Below are 21,463 nucleotides of genomic sequence, written 5' to 3'. Positions count from 1 at the left end.
GACATGCTTGGCCAGTCCATCTATAAACAAGACCAAGGATAAATCAAAGGCAAAAACCAAGCTTAACTTACCGACCAGCCCGCAGACAACCAAGTAAACCTGAAATGTGTGCTAACTAAACCCCTGTATTTAATACAGACTGTTGGACAGGTTAATTTGGTCAGTTGGCTGACTGGTTGGTGAGTTGAGCTATGGAATGTTCTGTTTTTGTCAACCAAGTAAACCTGTCTAACAGTATGCGTTAAAAGCAGGTGTTTAGTCTGCAGATATTTGCAAATGCATGCGTAAGCCACAGAGCCTGGTCAAGGCACCCTGGTATCTGTGGTACCTAACACTAACTTATATTCATGGTTCCCTCAATGAACTGTAGCTCCCCAGTGCCGGCAGCACTCATGCAGCCCCAAACCATGACACTCCCACCACCATGCTTGACTGTAGGCAAAACACACTTGTCTTTGTACTCCTCTCCTGGTTGCCGCAACACACGATTGACACCATGTGAACCAAATAAGTTTATCTTGGTCTCATCAGACCAAAGGCATGGTTCCAGTAATCCATGTCCTTAGTCTGCTTGTCTTAAGCAAACCGTTTGCCGGCTTTCTTGTGCATCATCTTTAGAAGAGGCTTCCTTTTGGGACCACAGCCATGCAGACCAATTTAATGCAGTGTGCGGCGTATTGTCTGAGCAATGCTGGCAGCATTCATATATCTATTTCCCAAAGACAACCTCTGGATATGACGCTGAGCACGTGCACTCAACTTCTTTGGTCGACCATGGCGAGGCCTGTTCTGAGTGGAACCTGTCCTGATAAACCACTGTATGGTCTTGGCCACCATGCTGCAGCTCAGTTAAGGGTCTTGGCAATCTTCTTATATCCTAGGCCATCTTTATGTAGAGCAACAATTCTTTTGTTCAGATCCTCAGAGAGTTCTTTGCCATGAGGTGCCATGTTGAACTTCCAGTGACCAGTATGAGAGAGTGAGAGCGATAACACCAAATTTAACACACCTACTCCCCATTAATACCTGAGACCTTGTAACACTAACGAGTCACATGACACCGGGAGGGAAAATGGCTAATTTGGACATTTTCACTTGGGAGTGTACTCATTTTTGTTGCCAGCGGTTTAGACATTAATGGCTGCGTGTTGAGTTATTTTGAGGGGACAGCAAATTTACACTGTTATACAAGCTGTACACTCACTACTTTACATTGTAGCAAAGTGTCATTTCTTCAGTGATGTCACATGAAAAGGTATAATAAAATATTTACAAATATTGTGTGTGTATATATGTATATATATATGTATGTAGCGCTGGTAGATTTATGATCTGCCATCTGATAGGTAAATTTAGTGAATTGCTCGTTAGAGGAAGTTAGATTTGCCTCTGTTCCAGCTTGGCTGACGTTGCGTGTGATTCCACACTGAGCCGATGGGTGTCATTGTTACCCTTAGCTGGTGTTGGAAAAGCAACGTGTCGAAGCGTATGAGTGCTCCTCTGTCCCGGAGACAACTCGGTGGAGGTGGTCCTCCGAGTTGCATTCTGGGAGAGGGTATTTATGGGACAGACGCCATGTTTAGGGGTTCGTTTTACAGCCACCTGCTGGCCCTCCTGGCCAACAGGTATGTGTTAGAATACCACCTCGTGGTCCTCCGTTCCGGAGGCCGGCATAGCTGCGGCACATGGGTGGGCCCAGAAGTCTGTCTGGGGCCTACCACAGCAGCCGAGGAATGGTCCTAAACTGTCTATTCAGAGTGAAGAAGCTGGACAACCGAGGAGATCCCAGGGGAGGATCACGCAGAGTGCTGGTCTGGAGAGGGGCTTGGTGACTCGGTTGGAGGACGTATCCTGAAGTAGTCTTATTACATAGTACTGCCGGGTTGGCTTAGAGGTCCAAGTACTGTGTCTGACATTCACCGCTAACCGGTGCATCCTGTGGCAGAGGATCATACGGGTTTATTCCAAGAAAGTCTGTGGCAGAGACTTTTGTTCGTGCTATGTACTGGCTGCTAGGCAAGTGAGAGAGGCCTATCCAGGTGAGCAAAGATCGTGTCCCACAAGGGGATCGCATTCAATTATAGTATTCAACTTTAAAGGACGTTCTAAAGAATCCTAAAGAAAGGTATTTGAGCTTCCCTGCAGTTTCCCTCCTGCCTCTTTCCTGCTACTTCCTTCGTTACTTGGTTCAATAAAGCATTGAAAACGTACTCAAGTGTTGGTGCTTATATCGTCCAGAGGTAAACTCAATGGAACCCTAGACCTGGTGCCGGTGAAACAGAGGTATCGAGAGTAAAGGTATAAATAAGGTCACTCACCTGTCCATGTATCCCTCGATTTCAGCACCCCTAGCTGATCCGTCCATTGGCTTCGGGTACAGGTGCCGGCATCCTTGCGGCTTCACAGCCTGTTACTGCTACTACTGCTCATGTGCGAGTTGCCCTGCACTTTCTGAATGGCACCGCTGTATTCTGGGACCTGTGTTTCTCCCAGAAGGCAGCGGGGGGGTTATGGGAAGGAGGAGGGGCTGGAAATTTTGTAGATCGCTGCATCATTGCGCAGCAATCTTACCCGAATGTGGGAGTGGGTACCTAGTTTTGACAGGTATCCGATCCCCCCTACCCCCAAAAAAATGCCAAAAGTGGCAGTGGAGGGGGGGAGGGTGCTTTAAGGCTCCCATCTGAAGACAGAACCTTAGTTTGGACAGAGGTTTGTGCTCCAGCCAGGAGACCTAAAAAGCTGCTGCAACTAGCAAGTCCAAGGGTCCAAGAGTCTGTAAGTTTCAGGAGAGCCCAGGGTTTCGGGGGAACCCCTTTCCCTGTGGGCGGGTGACTATGGATGGACGCGACGGGCCCGGCCTCCCCCCTTGGTTGCCTGGATACCTAGACGCGGCTGCCTTTTCCCAGCCTGACGCTCTTCCGTCATGGAACAGCGCCGGGAGTCGGGACATGCGCAGTACGCGCCTGCGGCCGACCTGGATGATGTCACGTCGGCTACGCCGATTGGTGACTACAGGTGGGGCGGGTGTACAAGAGACGCCGCAATGGCGTCTCCTACAACATTACCTGCACTAACTACTATTTGTGGTGGGACGGCGCACCAGCGCTCCACCACCAACTACCATACCTACATTCTTTACAACTAGGTAAGCTTACAACGCTCTTATCTCCTTTCCTCCCTTCCATTCCCACTTAATTCAGATGCTACTTTATCTTATCATTTGTGTCTACCTATTTTAACAGACTCAGCAAGATTGGGGATATAAATCGCTGGGAACTATTATGGTCTTATATGTAGATGAACCATATGAGTCAGTTTATGACCAACAATTGTTTCTCCCCTGTTCTACCTATTTGCTGGGAACTACCTCTATCTAACAGAGAAACAGCTGAGGGTTGGTTACTTCTGCCCCCTCCCGCTTCTAAATATAGCCTCACATTAATTTGGGTAAGTCTTATTGTACTATATCTCATTCCAATAAAAGCTACATATCTATGGACATGTGAGTTATACTACCACTATTGGGAATTACTTATATTTACTAAACTCGTATATATACATATATACATTAATAACCACACATATACCGCATAGCTCATCTGTCACCACTATCTCTAATCCATAATATTCTTTTCTCTTTCCCCTCTTTTCCCTCACCCCTCCCCTCCCCCTCCCCCCCCCCCCTCCTCCCCCTCCATCCCTTTCCCTCATCATCCCTTTCCTTCCTTTCCCTGCCCTTTGTTTCCCCCCCCCCTGTTCCCCCCCCCCTCCCCTCCTTTTTCCCTCCCCCCCTCCTTTCCCCTTCCCCCCCCCCTTCCCCCTTTTTTCCCCTTTCCTCCTCCTCTGCCCCTCCCCCTCTTGCTGTCTCCCTTTTTCCATACTTTTTTCCTCTCTTTGTTTTTTATTTTTTGCCTTTCTCTCCCCCCCCACCCAATATATATTCTATTCCAATTTACCTACATATTTTTTTTTTATCCCTCATTACACATCTACATTATGTTACATCCGTCCCCACATTGCCCCTTTTCCGGCTTGATATGCTTGCAGTGTTGGTGTCCTCCTGGTGTCCCTGTTTCTAACGGCCCCCATGTATTATCTGTTGACCCGTATGAAAATATGCATATTAATTTTGTATATATACAAAAATAACTTGGGAAGGCTGTTAATAATGTACTATCCATTACAGCTATCGTAGTATATGCTCCTGAAGAAGCGCTTGAGCGCGCAACATGTCGAGCCCATAATCTTTTACAGAATCTTGGCTACCATCACCACATGGCGCTGATTCAACGATATGTACTGTAACTATATAGATCAATAGGTTGTCTGTATCCCTTATTGATCCAATAGCTCCGTTGTCTCTTGATCTACTTTGTATGGAGTGCATATTCTGTAAATGATGTTTACTATATAAGGTTTTATCCTGTCTTTGTCTTTCCGTGCTTTTAATACACCATTTTTTGAAATGAAATAAAACTAGAATTTTAATGATACAAGTATCTTTATTGTGCCTATAAAGTCTTGGTGCCTGCCCACACTCCTACGTCCTTTAAACAATTTATATTAGACGTGGCACACATACTTACCTTGTATCCGCATGACCACTGTGCGATGATACGTCCCCTAATTATGTAAGGTCACTCACCTGTCCATGTATCCCTCGATTTCAGCACCCCTAGCTGATCCGTCCATTGGCTTCGGGTACAGGTGCCGGCATCCTTGCGGCTTCACAGCCTGTTACTGCTACTACTGCTCATGTGCGAGTTGCCCTGCACTTTCTGAATGGCACCGCTGTATTCTGGGACCTGTGTTTCTCCCAGAAGGCAGCGGGGGGGTTATGGGAAGGAGGAGGGGCTGGAAATTTTGTAGATCGCTGCATCATTGCGCAGCAATCTTACCCGAATGTGGGAGTGGGTACCTAGTTTTGACAGGTATCCGATCCCCCCTACCCCCAAAAAAATGCCAAAAGTGGCAGTGGAGGGGGGGAGGGTGCTTTAAGGCTCCCATCTGAAGACAGAACCTTAGTTTGGACAGAGGTTTGTGCTCCAGCCAGGAGACCTAAAAAGCTGCTGCAACTAGCAAGTCCAAGGGTCCAAGAGTCTGTAAGTTTCAGGAGAGCCCAGGGTTTCGGGGGAACCCCTTTCCAGAGGCCAGTGCAGGGAAGTGCTGCAATTAAAGTCTGGAGAGCCAGGAGAGCCAGAGAGCGAGGACTGCAATCTGAGAGAGCCAAGTAGCTCAATATTTTCCGTTATCTGTTTTTTTGGTGGAGAAGAACTCCTGAGTGCCTGAGTGCGCAAATGTGTCTGTGGACTTTCCTTTTGCTAAATACAAATGGCCTACCAAACCTTTAAGGCTGGGTTCACACTGCAGCATGGAGTGGCTCACAGCAGGGGTCCGGTGCGTCCCCATTCACCGATTCAGGTCCGATTTCAGCCCCAATTTTTGTCTGAATTCAAACCTGAAATGGACCAGAAGACACACAGGACTCCTGTGCAATTCGTATCAGAGCCGTTCCCGAGATGTGTAAGCCAGCTCCATAGAGAGCCGGTCACAGTCTCCTGACATGCGAATCGGATGCAGAGAAATCCACATCCAATTCTGCAATAGTGTGAACCCAGCTTTAAACACAGTTCGGATTGGTATAGATTGGCTAAAATGCTACCATTGAACTAGCATCCCCAAATTCACTAACATCCTTTACTTGCATACTATACAGTTTATATATTTATGCATATATTATTTACTGTCTCCATGGATACCAGATTACTATAATTTAAAGTACAACTACATGCTCCCTTATGGCAGTCTAGTTACTATGTGAGGCACTAACCATATTAAGTAAGAAAAATCTTCCTTGGACAGAGAAAACAGTGAGAACAAATGCACTTATAAGTAATATAAAAAAAAACATATTTTTCCTATTGAGAGGTCATAGTTCTACATTACAGTGTTACTAAACCCACAACAGTAAAATCAGGCTGTATATGCAATGCTGCATCCCAAAGATTGTTCGAAACAAATAAAATACCAGAATATGGTGTCACTGAAGCCTAAAGGCATCTCCCAAGCATCAAACAAAAAATTTGCCGTGCTTCACCATTGAAAATATTACTGAAAAAATTATAAATAAAACCACAAAACTATATAGGTATACTCTATACAAAAAAATAAAATATTCAATAGGTGATCAAGTCCATATGTGAACTGTCCATAAGTGCCACACAAAAAATGGATGATGAAAATATATGTATATAGAAATTGATGCAAAAGTAAAAATAATAAATATTAAGAGTAGTGTTGACCATAAACTCCATGAGTGTCCCTTAAAGTGATTTCTTAGAAGTTCCCACAAACATCGCTCTTAAAACAAATCCGTGATCTGTGTTCCCTTCACCAGATGTACTCTCACCTGAGGGGTATGACCACACTTTTACATATGGTCTATGTGTGCTTTTGTCCCTCTCCAGAGGACTAGAACTTGCTCCGAAACATAGGATATCATTCAATGCTTCTTAATATGCTGCACCAGCTCTGGGTGTCTCCATGCTTCCATACATATAAAAGGAGAAACATGGTGCTTAAAGTGGAGCTCCACCCAAAAGGGGAAGCTGCACTTGTTTGCTCCCCCCCCCCCTTTGGTGCCACATTTGGCACCTTTTCAGCGGAGAGGGGGGAGCGGGTACCTGACAGGTACCCATCCCCACTTCCAGGAGACCTCGCTGCAGACCTCGTTGCAGGAATTCGGCCCCCCTCCTCCTTCCTCTGCCACTGGGCCAGTTAGAAAGCACAGCACTCTTCGCGCATGCACAGTAGGGAACCGGCTGTGAAGTTGAAAGGCCGGTTTTCCTTGCCATAAATGGTGGTGGCAGCACCCAAGAGCCGATCAGAAAATCGGCTGGGATGCCATCATCCATTGACTTGTAAGTGTCCTAATATTAAAAGTCAGCAGGTACAGTATTTGTAGCTGCTGACTTTTATTTTTTTGGTGGAGGGGCTGGACCTATTGTTTAAAATAAATGTATTCACAAATACAAGCTAATACAACAGATTTGTGAAAGGTGCTACCAGCGCACCACACTATGATTCGCATGCAATACACCAGAAGAAGCAATACATCAGTGTAGTTACCACAGAATTTGTTCCGAAGAGCGTTGTGACATCATCCAGCCCCTCCCCTACGCGTTACTCCACAGGGTCTCGTGGCTTCCTCAAGGTAATAATCTCTCAAGCATGTCACATTTGAAGTCTTATTTAAAGGACACTCTCCAGACTGTATTAAAAAAATGTTTTGCTTTAGTAAATGCCCCCAATGGCTTCCCTATTAGCCTTTTGGCCTATGGCATAGTACCCTCTGGGAATCTAGTCTAGGGCTGATTTGCTAATATCTAGTGGAAGCTACAAATGGCCATATCACATTGCACACATAGTCTATCTTGTTGCTGTCAGGAAGCAAGTCCCGAGCAATCAAATGCAATAGACGCTGGAGAGAGTACAGATGGACAGGAAGTGGCTAAAAGAGGCTGCAGGTGATCAGCAGCACTGAGAAACAAAACAAGATGAAAAGCAATCAACAAAGTATTTTATGAAAAAAGGCAATTATATATGATATGCACAGCAATCTTAGCATCCGGCTATGGTTTAGGACTAGGAAAATTGTATGTTTGTGAGCAGAGGTTGATAATGGAGCCATCTCCTTTTTCCTCTCAGTACAGGTTTCCTTTGAATGCAAACATATAAAAGAAAACATGTTAATTATGTCAATTATTGTGAAGAGGAATATGACATTTATTTTGAATTACTGTTTTTTTAAAAACAGGACTTCAGGTTGTAAAATTGCTTTATGGAATCACACCCAGTATAAAACCAATATCTGTATGTTTTATATCCTATTTAAAACCTGTGGTAGCTAATTTTGCAATCTCTCTGAAATTACACTGTTTTATCCTGGGAGAAAGTACTTTCATTAGTCATTTATATATAATTCAAGGGTCTGATAGCTGTTTCACTTATTATTCCATTCTTGACCTTCAAAGTTAAAATATTTAACTAGCACATATGAGAAGCGTATTTGAAGAGACCTGTGTGTGCATATAGGTAAAGACAGCCAGTCACATCTGTGCACACAATTTGTGTTAGTTGATGCAATAGATTTTATTAGCTGGTAGTGGCCGGCAGGCAGTGTTTGCATTAAATATACATAAGTGTAGCTGACTGTACAGAGCTCCCTTTGACAACATTAGAAAAAAAAGCTGCATTTCCTAGAAGTAGAAAATTGGCTAGAATAATTCCTTTGAAATAACATTTGCTTTTTATATACAGTGTATTAATTGGACAATTCTTATGTAGCATACCATAAAAGATATATACACTATATTGCGAAAAGTATTGGGATGCCTGACTCCACACGCTCATGAACTTTAATGGCATCCCAGTCTTAGGCTACTTTCACACTGGGGCATCGGCAGTAAAGCGGCACTTTGCCGACACTTCAGCGCTGCCCATTGATTTCAATGGGCAGGGGCGCTGTAGGAGCAGTGTATACACCGCTCCTACAGCGCCTCAAAGATGCAGCTTGCACAACTTTTGTTTAGCGTCCTGCCAGCGCACCGCTCCAGTGTGAAAGCACTCGGGCCCAGTGTGCAAGCACTCTGGCTTTCACACTGGAGTGAGAGGAGAGGCTCTATGCAGCCACTATTTTTAGCACTATAGCGCCTGTAAAGCGCCCAAGTATGAAAGCAGTCTTAGTCCGTAGGGTTCAATATTGGGTTGGCCCACTCTTTGCAGCTATAACAGCTTTAACTCTTCTGGGAAGGCTGTCCACAAGGTTTAGGAGTGTGTCTATGGGAATGTTTGACCATTCTTCCAGAAGCACATTTGTAAGGTCAGGCACTGATGTTGGACAAGAAGGCCTGGCTTTCAATCTCCGCTCTAATTCATCCCAAAGGTATTCTATCGGGTTGAGGTCAGGACTCTGTGCCGGCCAGTCAAGTTCCTCCACCCCAAACTCGCTCATCCATGTCCTTATGGACCCTGCTTTGTGCACGGGTGTGTAGTCATGTTGGAACAGGAAGGGGCCATCCCCAAACTGTTCCCACAAGGTTGGGAGCATGAAATCATCCAAAATGCCTTGGTATGCTGACGCCCTAATGTCGCGTACACACGGTCAGATTTTTCGACAACAAATGTTCGATGGGAGCTTGTTGTCGGAAATTCTGATCGTGTGTAGGCTCCTTCGGACATTTTTTGTCAGAATTTCCGGCAACAAAAATGTAAAAGCTGGTTCTCAAATTTTCCGACAAGAAAATCCGTTGTTGTAAATTCCGAGCGTGTGTAGTCAATTCCGACGCACAAAATTCCACGCATTCTCAGAATCAAGTACAAGATGGAAGCGCTCGGTCTGGTAAAACTACCGTTCGTAATGGAGATAGCACATTTGTCACGCTGCTAATTTTTTAATCTTTTAATGCAGCGCATTCTCTTCTCCTTTAGAATGCTAGAATAATGAAGTTTTGCTGCTGATATTCACACAGAGTTCTGACAAACTGATTTCTTTATCATTTCTCGTGATCTCCTGAATAATATTTTTTATTTTTTTCGTCAGATCTCCATAATAATGTTTAGAATTTTTTTTTTATAGTGATTTTTTTTAATTATTTTTTATCAAGATCTCCTGTTTTTTTTTCTAGTAATCTCCATATATTTTGTCGTTTTGTGTGTCAAGTTACCACAACACCATTATTATATTGTATTTTTTAACCTCAAGGAGGTTGTTTGGTGTTGGTGTCCCTTGTCCCTACTCACAAACAAACTGTCCTTTTTTAAGTAAAACACACAGGCAAGTATTTGTGAAAAAAAATAGACATTTATTATGGGTCATAACAAAATAAAGAGGAAGGCAATGCTGGATAAACTGGTGAAGCCTTTGTACCCCAGGGCACACATCAACTATTTTACAGGCAAAATTGGTAGCCTGAGGAGTCCATATATTAGTGAGCACAATCTGGTCCAGGACTCCAAGAGATCAGGAACAGCAGCAGATGACATATATGTCCCCAGGCCGTGGTCTTAGCCTGCGTCTTTTGTCAGACCAGACTGAACCCAGGCCATCACTGTCTTGTCTTCTTTCCACACTTCCTTCCACGCTTGCTTCCAGGCTGTGGCTCTGGTGTTGGAGTTGTGTCAGGAGGTGGAGGAGGAGGACAATGGTCAAACTCACAAACATGGCTTGTGAGTTTGCCCCTCAACCCCTTATTTAGGGCTTGTAAGATCACTTCCTCACAGAAGAGGTGTTGGCCCTTCTCCATTTCCTGCATTTTGCAGGCATAGTCCTTTTGAAGATTGGGGGGGTTCTGAGGGCCGCAGAAGCCTGTCGAATTAACCCAAGTGCTGCCACCTCCAGGTTCCTCCCCTTCCTGGGCCTTTTTTTTTTAAGGCGGATGGGAGGGACCTGAGATTCGGTCAGGTTACTGGGCCCAGCCACCTCCTGGCTGCCACTTACCCCGCCACCTCCTGGCTGCCACTTTCCACAGCCTCCTCCTAGCTGAGGCTTTCCTGTGTATGAAAAAGGGAGATCATTTTAGTTTTTTGTTCATCAATCACACACAATTTTCAGCTCATGACTGTTGCAAATTGAATCTTAATAAATAGAAATGACTATCATTCTGACCCCAGCATTTTTCATTCTTGTCCCAATCATTTTTGGCCACTACTGTCTATTGATATGTAAAACACTTTGTTAAATCAGAAATGAGTGATCAATAATAACATCTAGTTACCATCATTAATTTTTGGACAAGAAATATGTTGAACAATGCTATACCTGACTCAAGCTGGGCTCCTCCACTTCTTCCTGGCTGGAAGGCCCAGGTTGGACATCGGAAGCCTCAGCTGGGGTGGAAGGAAGCGTTGAAGGAAGAGTGGAGAGTGATGGCCTGATTTCACTCTGGTCTGACAGAAAACGCAGTCTGTCATAGTACGAGAGACTGAGTACATAAATGTAATCTGCTACAGCTCCTGACCTCTGGGAATCCTGGACCTTCTTGCGCTCCCTAATATAAGTGCTCCTCATGCCACCAATTTTGGCCTTCAAATAGGGGATGGTTGCCGTGGGGATCTGCGGCTTCAAAAATTTCAGCAATTGATTCAGCGCTGCCTTCCTCTTTCTTTTATTACTATAAAAGGAGTGTTTCACCTGCCACAGACAGGGCAGCTCCCTGTACTTATCGATGAATAGGGGGATAAAGTCATGATAGTTGAAGCGATTCATTTTATCTGCAAGACACAACACCTTTGTACCTTTGTTATTACGATCGGCGCTTCCGCTACTCCTTCCTCCGCTTACAGATCGTACGTAAGACGTATGCGTGTTACGCTTTATATACACTGCATATGTATGAAACTCCGCCCGCCCCTGACCTTCTTTCTAGTATATTCCCCACCCCTTCTCTTTCGACTCAGTGGGAGAGCACATGGCGGAGAAAGAACAAGCGCATGAAGACAGCAGCAGCAATGATGAAAGCCCAGAGCCACGAACGTCCCGATTCCATAGAAGATTTAAGTCCACAAATATGGCCTTTGTAGAGATGGTGGACATCTTGAAGAGGGCCGACTATGATAGATAGCATGGACCTTACCCAAACCCAAATATGAGAAAGGCCAAGATCATGACTAAAATTGTGAAAAGTCCGCACAGGAATTTTGGGGTACGATGATCCAAGGAGCAATTGAGGAAAGGCTGGTAAGACCTGAAATTGAGGGAGCATGATCAGTACAGAAGGATCAAGAGAGTTCCGCAAAAAGTATTTTGTCGTGTGTTCCTATTATTATTATTACTTGCATGTGCTGACAGCGCGAGGAGAAAAAAAAGACGATCACTCGCTTATCTGCAAGGGACATCGGTCCCGAAGAGGAAGAGGCAATTCTGCCTCATATATGCCACCAGTATCCCCTGCCAGTGCCACCTGCCATTGCCACCTGACAGTGCTCACAGTGCCCACTAGTGCCACCTATCAATGCCAATGAATGCCACCTATCAATGCCCACAAGTGCCACCTATCAATTCCCACGAGTGGCGCCAATCAGTGCCACCTAGCAGTGCTGCCTATCAGTATAACCGATCAGTGCCCATTATTGCCACCCATCAGTGCCCATCACTGCCACCCATCAGTGCCCATCGGTGCCCATCAGTGCTGCCTCATCAGCGTATATCAATGAAGGAGAAAAATGACCTTTTTTAAAATTTTATAACATAATATAAAAAAAAATAGTTTTTTTTTTAAATTCGTTTTTTTTACATTTTTTTTAACAAAAAATAAAAACCGCAAAGGTGATCAAATACCACCAAAAGAAAGCTCTATTTATGGGAAAAAAATTATAAAAATTTCATTTGGGTACAGTGTTGTATGACTGAGCAAATGTCATTCAAAGTGTGTCAGCGCTGAAAGCTGAAAATTGGTCTGGATAGGAGGGGGGTTTAAGTGCCCAGTAAGCAAGTGGTTAAAGACAAAAATATAAGGTCCACTTATCAGATTCCTCACCTCCTCTGATGGCTCATTTTAAAAATTTTAGGGGGGGGGAGGTTTTGCACAGGTAATCCTCTCCACTTCATTGAGAGCTGAATGCATAAATAATGTGTTTTACTTTGACCAGCCCCTCCTTACTTACACTATTGGCAACCCACTGGATAGGTAAGAAGTGTCATAATACAAAAATATGAATACACACTGTAGAAATTGAAGCACTTTTTTGCATTCTGCAATTACCTATCAAGATAATAGGAGAACAAAACTTTAAACAGTACCATTTGAAAGTATTCAAGCAGGCCCTTTCACTACATGCTTTGGTGAATTCATACAGAAATATGACCACAAAAGAGGTAGGTATAGTGTGTATGGGTTTGGCAAAGTCAGCAGATAGAGGATTGGTACCAGTTGACTTTGCGGTTGGGGGGAGGGAGGGTTCCAAATGATTTTGGGACCCCAAAAAAACCTCTGGCACTCTGCATGAATTTAAGGAAACAAATAACATTTGTACACATTTTAGGGGGTATTTGGGGTAAAGCACTACTATGGTGCTGACAAAATACATTGTTAAGTGACTAGGATAGGTGTGTATGGGCCCAGGATAGCATGCTGGGGAGGTTAGTGAAGGCAAATATGCATGAAGGACAAAAAAGGAACTTTAAAAACTTCCAGCATGCATGAGGATAAAGAGAACATTCACAACATATTACAATCATGGTAATTAGGGAATGATGAAATAAATACAATACATTAGCAAACATTAAATACATAGAATGTCATGTTAAAGGAGAATTCTTACCTTAATATAGTCCTTCTGCAGGACCTGTATGATGGCAGAACAGGTCTCTGGAATAATGATCCCCAGAGCCTGGGGGGAGATGCCTGTCGAGAACTTGATGTCCTGCAGACTTCTCCTCATCGCCAAGTACCGCAACATGGCGACTAGCCTCTGCTCGGGAGTGATGGCTTGCCGCATGCAGGTGTCCTGCTTGGTAATGTAAGGGAACAGCAAAGCCAACAAGCGGTGAAAAACGGGGTCCGTCATCCTGAGATAATTCCTGAAATCATCAGGATTTTTCTCCTGGATCTCCCGCAACAAAGGCATGTGAGAGAATTGGTCACGCTGGAGTAACCAATTCTTTATCCATGAACTCCTCCCTGCCCTGTTTATGGACTGGGCTTGGGTCAAAGTAAGAACCCCAACACCAAGCCCCTGCACAGCATGAACTTTACGATGAGTACGTACCCGCAACATTCTTCAAGACGGTCGGCTCATCAGAACGAACTAACAGAATGCACTGAAAATCAGAAAGGCCTGAGAAGAGTGAGCTGAAAATCAGAAATGAGCGAACAATAACGCACTGGAAATCAAATACGTACTATAAAAATATGCACTGAAAAACAGATGCAAACTGACTACACGCACTGAAAACCAGATACAAACCCACAAGCGCAAACTTAAGAGCAGTAACGATCTGAAAAGCACGAGGCTGAAAAGCGCGAATCGTTTCTCACCAAACTTCTACTAACACGAGATTAGCAGAAGGAGCCCAAAGGGTGGCGCACTAGCTATTGAACTTCCCTTTTATAGTGCCATTGTACGTGTTGTACGTCAGCGCGTTCTTGACGATCGGAATTTCCGACAACATTTGTGCGACCATTTGTATGCAAGACAAGTTTGAGCCAACATCCCTCGGAAATAAATCCATAAGAATTTGTACCAGTGCACAAAGCAGGTCCATAAAGGCATGGATGAGCGAGTTTGGGGTAGAGGAACTTGACTGGCCTGCACAGAATCCTGACCTCAGCCCTATAGAACACCTTTGTAATGAATTAGAGCGGAGACTCCGAGCCAGGCCTTCTTGTCCACATCCGTGCCTGACCTCTCAAATGCGCTTCTAGAGGAATGGCCAAACATCCCCAAAGACACACTCCTAAACCTTGTGGACAGCCTTCTCTGAAGAGTTGACGCTGTTATAGCTGAAAAGGGTGGGGCAACTCAATATTGAACCTAATGGGCTAAGACGGGGATGCCATTAAAGTTCATATGCATGTAAAGGCAGGTGTCCCAATACTTTTGGTAATATAGTGTATGAGGAGACTGAGGGGTTGATTTACTAAAGATAAAAAGACCTATCACTTTGCAAGGGAAGTCACACTTTGAAAGGGATTTTTTCCCAAGAGTTTGGTGATTTCCAAGATCCCCCTTTTTTTTTTTAATTTTCCTTTGCACATGATTGGATATACTTTGCAAAGTGAAATTTCACCAAATTCATTAAGCTTGGTAATAATTTCCTTGCATACTGCAACTTCACTTGCAAAGTGAATAAAAAGGACTGTTTTCCTTTAGTAAATCAACCATTGAGTGTAGTATAGGGTTATTTTGCTTCATTTTGGGGACTTTGGGATTAGCCAATAACGCTTTTTCAGTCTTCTTATCTTCTTATTGTTCCATGTGACATTTCACTATTATTTTCCATGTTCCATGCCAGCCAAAAGCAGCTAATCTTTTCTTTTTTTCCTCTTGTAAACCCTTCAAGAATTTGGCTGCCCTCGTTTCCACCTTGCTAAGCTCAGCTGTGTTCGCTTGTCTACTGAGTAAACAACTTCCATTGCATACAGTAATAACTGTGCCCTAATAATAATTAAATAAATATGTTCAACATTTTCCTGAATAATAAATATATGCACATTGACCTTACAAATGTAGGTTCTTTCCTTGAAAATATTTGAGTTGTTTAGTAACATTCATGTCAGTAGCTACCTATAGAAAGGTGGCATACAGGTTAAATTCTAGCTTCATTATCCTTTGATGCCACTTTTGTTCTTTTCCTTGGTATATTAGAAGCTCGTCTTAGCACCATTCTCCTTTGATCTGTTTATGCCTATGCTCATTCTGCCCTGATCAAGCATTGGCATCTTTCACTTGAATTCCTTTGAGAAAGTTGCTGCTTTGCATACTGTTCTCTAAGCCCCATTTACAAAAAAAAAAAGGATGCTTAAAAAAAAACGAATTATAGAATGTCTGCCTTTCAACTGTTCCTTTGTTTGAAATCAAATTACTCAATCTGCTTTCCTCTTTAGCTGTGCCTCTTATGGTCTGATGTATAGGCGTCTATAAATATACTATTTAAGCCCAATTGCAGTTTTTTTTTTCTTTTAAAAAATCAGCTAAAATGATTCGATGTGCAGTCAAACCATATAACTTGAAGGAGATCTATGGTCACGGCATACACTTTCATTTTTTAATACTGGAATTGTAATAAGAATACAAATAGTAGTTATTATTGACAATCCAATATAGGCCAACTTCAAAAATCTCCTTTCATGTCGTGAGCTCTGCCTGTATGCTGGCCATCTCTATCCACAAACTCCTGGATTCTCTGCATGTCTTCAGGTCTCTCTTCTTCTGTTTACGTTCAATTTCTAAGGACTACATACGGTATCTCACAAAAATGAGTACACCCCTCACATTTTTGTAAATATTTTATTATATCTTTTCATGTGATAACACTGAAGACATTACACTTTGCTACAATGTAAAGTAGTGAGTGTACAGCTTGTATAACAGTGTCAAAATAACTCAACACACAGCCATTAATGTCTAAACCGCTGGCAACAAAAGTAAGTATACCTCTAAGTGAAAATGTCCAAATTGGGCCCAATGTGTCAATATTTTGTGTGGCCACCATTATTTTCCAGCACTGCCTTTATAACTCTCTTGGGCATGGAGTTCACCAGAGCTTCACAGGTTGCCACTGGAGTCCTCTTCCACTCCTCCATGACAACATCACAGAGCTTGTGGATGTTGGAGACCTAGCGCTGCTCTACATTCTGTTTGAGGATGCCCCACAGATGCTCAGTAAGGTTTAGGTCTGGAGACATGCTTGGCCAGTCCATCACCTTTATCCTCAGCTGCTTTAGCAAGGCAGTGGTTGTCTTGAACGTGTGTTTGGGGTCGTTATCATGTTGGAATACTGCCCTGCAGCCCAGTCTCTGATGTTAGGGGATACTTTTGTAGACCTAGCAATGCCCCTGTTGGCCATACAAAATTATGACACTTTGGGCCCAATTTGGACATTTTCACTTAGGGGTGTATTCACTTTTGTTGCCAGCGGTTTAGACATTAATGGCTGTGGGTTGAGTTATTTTGAGGGGGCAGCAAATTTACACTGTCATACAAGCTGTACACTCACTACTTTATATTGTAGCAAAGTATAATTTCTTCAGTGTTGTCCCATGAAAAGATATGATAAAATATTTACAAAAATGTGAGGGGTGTACTCACTTTTGTGAGATACTATATCTAGTATCAGGACAACAAGGGGTACAGGTCACTTGGTCATACTAGCCTCCAGTAGTGTCAGGGGTGGGAATAAGGCATTTTCCTTACAAGCACCGATCTTGTGTTTTACATAGCAACAACACTATAGACAGCACACAAGATTACATACACCTTAAATTCCTGCATTTTTGTTTACTGGCCCAACTAGACATTGTTAGAAAAAAAATGTTGCAGTGGATTATGATCCAGTCCAGACATGAGACTTTGCCTGGATCTAATCTGCTTTTTATTTCAATTAAAAGTTCAGTAAATTGGTTTCTAAAGAGGTATACAGTACAGTATATTCATTTTGGATATAAAAACAACTGCAGAGTCCTAATTGTAAATCACCTTAGCTAGCAATGAATCGTTCTGATTGGGTAAACCGAAAGTGTTAGTAAAATCCAAGAAGTTGAAGGCTGCTTTTTTTTGTATTGTGAATTTTGCCACACAACATAAGCAATATAACAAAACAAATTAAACCCAAAATACTCATTCAACATACAACTGTTAATAAAAATCAGCTTTTAGGATAATACAACAATTTCAAAATAGCCATTAATTTAAACTGTAGTCAGATTACAATTTTAGCATACAAGATTCATACTAACATAATACACAAAGTGTGTACTAAAGCATCTGTTGGAACTCTAATCCCGCCAAATGTCTTTTGGAGATTCTTATGTTTGATCCTTGTTTCTCAAGCAAATCAAGTCAACACCAGCTGGGAGCAGAGGGTTTAAATGACCCATAAAAAACAAAAACTGCATGGCGAAATAGTTATACAAGAATATATGTGGCAAGCAACACCCTCTGTGGTTCACACATTACCAATCAGCATGCTGTCAACTGGAGTAAAGATGTCAAAATAATGCCAGACATTACTGTTTCCTGTTACTCTTTTGGTGCTATTTTAACACTAGATAATATGTATGATGAAGAGATTGATATGTTAACAGAGATGCAGCCAGAGATGGAGCAGAGTGATAATATAGGCCTCTGATTAACTTATCTCAAGAAAATTGTAAAGAAATAATGGAAAGTAATTAATCTAGCGGATAATATTCTTCCAGGTATTCTAAGTAGTTACAAATGAGTTTGGGTGGAGAGAGCAGTTATGTACATGAGTACAAGACAGATGGTAAGGACAATCCAACATTTCATTTAGCACTAGATTCAGAACACAGCTATTATTTTTTTAAAAGAAGATTAAATAGTAATTAACAATTATAATAACATCAGCAGGGGTTCTGAATTAGAATAGACAGGTATTTAGGACAAGGAATATACTGGTAGAAAGCGTGTCATTATTTTGCAATAAAGTTAAACATTTAACTAATAAGTCTATCTGTTACCACAGAAACTGCCCGTTTCATCAGCTATGCATTTACCTTAAGGTATCCTATTTCCCAGTTTAGGGGCTAATTATATTGAATTTATTGTCAGAAATACATATAAAGAGGTAGAAGAACTAAGTGAATTTTCACACCCAAATTATCTAATTTTATCAAGTTAATTAATTTCCGATTCATTTTCCTTCTTATTGTCACAAAAAGTGCCTAGCAAATTATTGACTTTTTACGTATATCTATTATAAAAACAGGTTCTTTTGCATAGTAATTTAATTGGAAGGAAATATTTTCACATGTAATATTTCATAAGTTTTGTCTGTGTGTATGCAGGTACAGTCTACCTTCTCCACTGCAGGTGGCGCTCATCCGTAGCAGCAATGCAGATAGAGGAGGAACTCGAAAGGAACCTCCTCAGTCACAGAGAGACAGCAACCCATGTGACTTTGGTGGCCATCTTGGGTCAAGCAGAGTCTATTTAAGACCATAGTTAAGAGTAAGGATGGGTCACCCGTCTGTCAGGGAAAGTGCTTAGCATTAGGGAGAGGTTCCAAACAAGTAGGGAAAGTGCAGGGTCACCTCATCCTTCCTGGAAGCCTTCCTGGAAGCCTCCCCACTTGGTTACGCATTCCACCCCTCCAGACAGACACTGTCGGCAAACTTACTGCTACTACTTATTGCTGTAATACTGTGAGTGCGCCAGGTTGGGTTGTCTCTCTGCCGGGCTTGTTGTGCATTTCTGAACTTCAATTATCAACTTCAACACAGGTCTGTTTTCTGCAACTGGGCACTGAGTGTTTACTGCCACCACAGCACCCTGCACCTACCAAAACTTTGTGGCAGTCGGCAGGATATGTCCCTTCTTGCAGCGGGTGCAGAAACAGAAGCAGGAACTATCATGACACCGTTAGGATTGGCCTTCGCCCTGGTGCCTAAGTTTAATGGCTCCAACATTCCCCTGGCTGAGTGGGAGGAGAGGCTAGAAAGTGCTGCATGCTGCCTGGCTTATTGCAGAGCTGGCTATTAACTCCTTGGAGGATGATGCCCGCCAAGCCGTGATAGCGCTACGGGAAGTGCACCGGGCCAGCCTGGAACAGATTGTAGCACGCCTGGAGGGCCTGTTTGCAGAAAACGAGATGGTCCCAGAGTTGAGGCAGAGGTTTTTTTGTCTAGAAGACAAAAATCTCTGGAAAAACCTGGAGAAGAGGGATGTGTGCAGCTTTGCTGAAATAACTGCCTCAAACCATCTACTGAGGGACCAGTTTGTGGTAAGAATGAAAGCTGGCCCAGTCAGGAGAGCCCTACAGGAGTGAATCAAAGCACAACCCACCATCTACTTACAGGATACTGTGGTCAATGCGGATGCACGGGAACAGGAAGATGCAGAAGCAACTGTGGCAGTGACCAAAAGGTATGACCCATTGCACCTAAAAGAGGAAGCCTTGGCCCTTTCAACTCTGTCGGCCATACATACAGCTTTAAGAGAACTCACTCAAGACGTGGCCTCCTTGAAACAAGAAATGTCCTCATTCAAACAGGATTCAGCCCTCTGCCCTAAGGGATGGTCCCAGACGAGGACTGGAAGTGCTGGCGTGTCGACACTTTGGATGTGTAGCCAAGAACTGTAGCCAGCCTGAATCCAAAAGTACATGCAGACCGCTGTTAAACCAATGGCTCCCAGTGCGGAGGGATGACCTCCGGGACAGTCAATACAAGGTCCCAGCAAACCAGAGTCCATGGTGTTGCCAAGCCCAGTAGTGACTGCCCTTGTTAATGGACAAGAGATCCCATGCCTGATTGACACAGGTTCTGAAGTCAGTGTCATGGAGTATGAGTTCTACGCCCAATGGTTTGGGACACAAGACCAGTTGGACCACTCTTGGCTATTCCTCAAGATGACCAGTAACATGCCCATCCTGGTGGAAGGTTTTATCTGGGTAAAAATTTAGATCGATGACCAGGAGGTGGAGCTAGTAGAGGTCATGGTAACCCATGGCCCAGTAAGTTCAGCAGTACCTATTGTTCTGGGCATGAACGTACTGAAGGACTTGGACTTTCTGGCCAAATTTGAGCTTTCAGGCCGGTGTGTGCAGGGTTGTGGTCAATGAGCTGTTTGGCTCAACCTGGCAAACATTACTAGTGGCACCCCTCCAAGAGGTGGTCTGGTCTCTTCCCATTGGAGCTCACAAGAAGCTTCAATGGGTCACAGTATTAGTGGAACCCTGAAAGGACTCAGTGACACCAAGGGAGTGGCTGGTTGCTCATACCTTATCCAAGGTCCACAAAGGGAAGGTGCTGGTGCAGCTCATCAAGCTGGGGACAACCCAGATTTTACTCTCCAACCATGTCACCATAGCAGACCTTTATGTGGTACCCCATCACTGTATCTCAGGGGCCCAACCAGAGGTAGAAGCCATTTGCACCCCACTACAGGCAGCCATGGCCTCCTAGAGGAGTCACAATACAAAGTACTCCTGGAACAGCTGGCCATCCCTTTCTGGGACTATCCTCTACCTACAAAGGAGGGAAAATAAGCAAATCCATCTGTAGTAAAAAGCAGCACATATTGCACACATTACACATTGTTAGGCACACAATTAACCCCTTGATTGCCCCTAGATATTAACCCCTTCCCAGCCAGTGTCATCAGTACAGTGACAGTGTATATTTTTAGCACTGATCACTGCATTAGTGTCACGGGAGATGTCAGTGGCAGTTAGTCAGTTCCCACAAATTGTCAGTTAGTGTAAGATTGCCTGCCACACTATCGCAGTCCCACTATCAGTTGCTGATCTCTTATTTTTAAAAAAATCCAATATATACCGTATTTATCGGCGTATAACACACACTTTTTTCCCCTTAAAATCAGGGGGGTGTGTGTTATACGCCGATCCCCGCCGATCCCCCACTGACTGTGAGCGGAGGAGCGATCACCGCCGACATTCATACATAGCCGAGTGTACTCGGCTAGGTTCGGCTAGCTCCGCTCACAGTCACGCCCAGTCCCGCCCTAAGATGGACATAACACAGGGACTGGGCGTGACTGTGAGCGGAGCTAGCCGAACCTAGCCGAGTACACTCGGCTATGTATGAATGTCGGCGGCGCTCGGCTCCGCCCACAGGACTACGAGAGGAGCCGAGAGCCGCCGAGAGCCGCCGAGAGACACAGGACCGGCTCTCTGACCGGCGCCATATTTAAAAAATACAGTGACACTAAGGCTGCAGTGTCACTGGGCAAGGCTGCAGATGACACAACAAGGCTGCAGATG

The sequence above is a fragment of the Aquarana catesbeiana genome, linkage group LG05 (genome assembly GCF_042186555.1).
Source record: "Aquarana catesbeiana isolate 2022-GZ linkage group LG05, ASM4218655v1, whole genome shotgun sequence".
Lineage (NCBI taxonomy): Eukaryota > Metazoa > Chordata > Amphibia > Anura > Ranidae > Aquarana > Aquarana catesbeiana.
Note: the sequence above shows the minus strand (reverse complement) of the source record.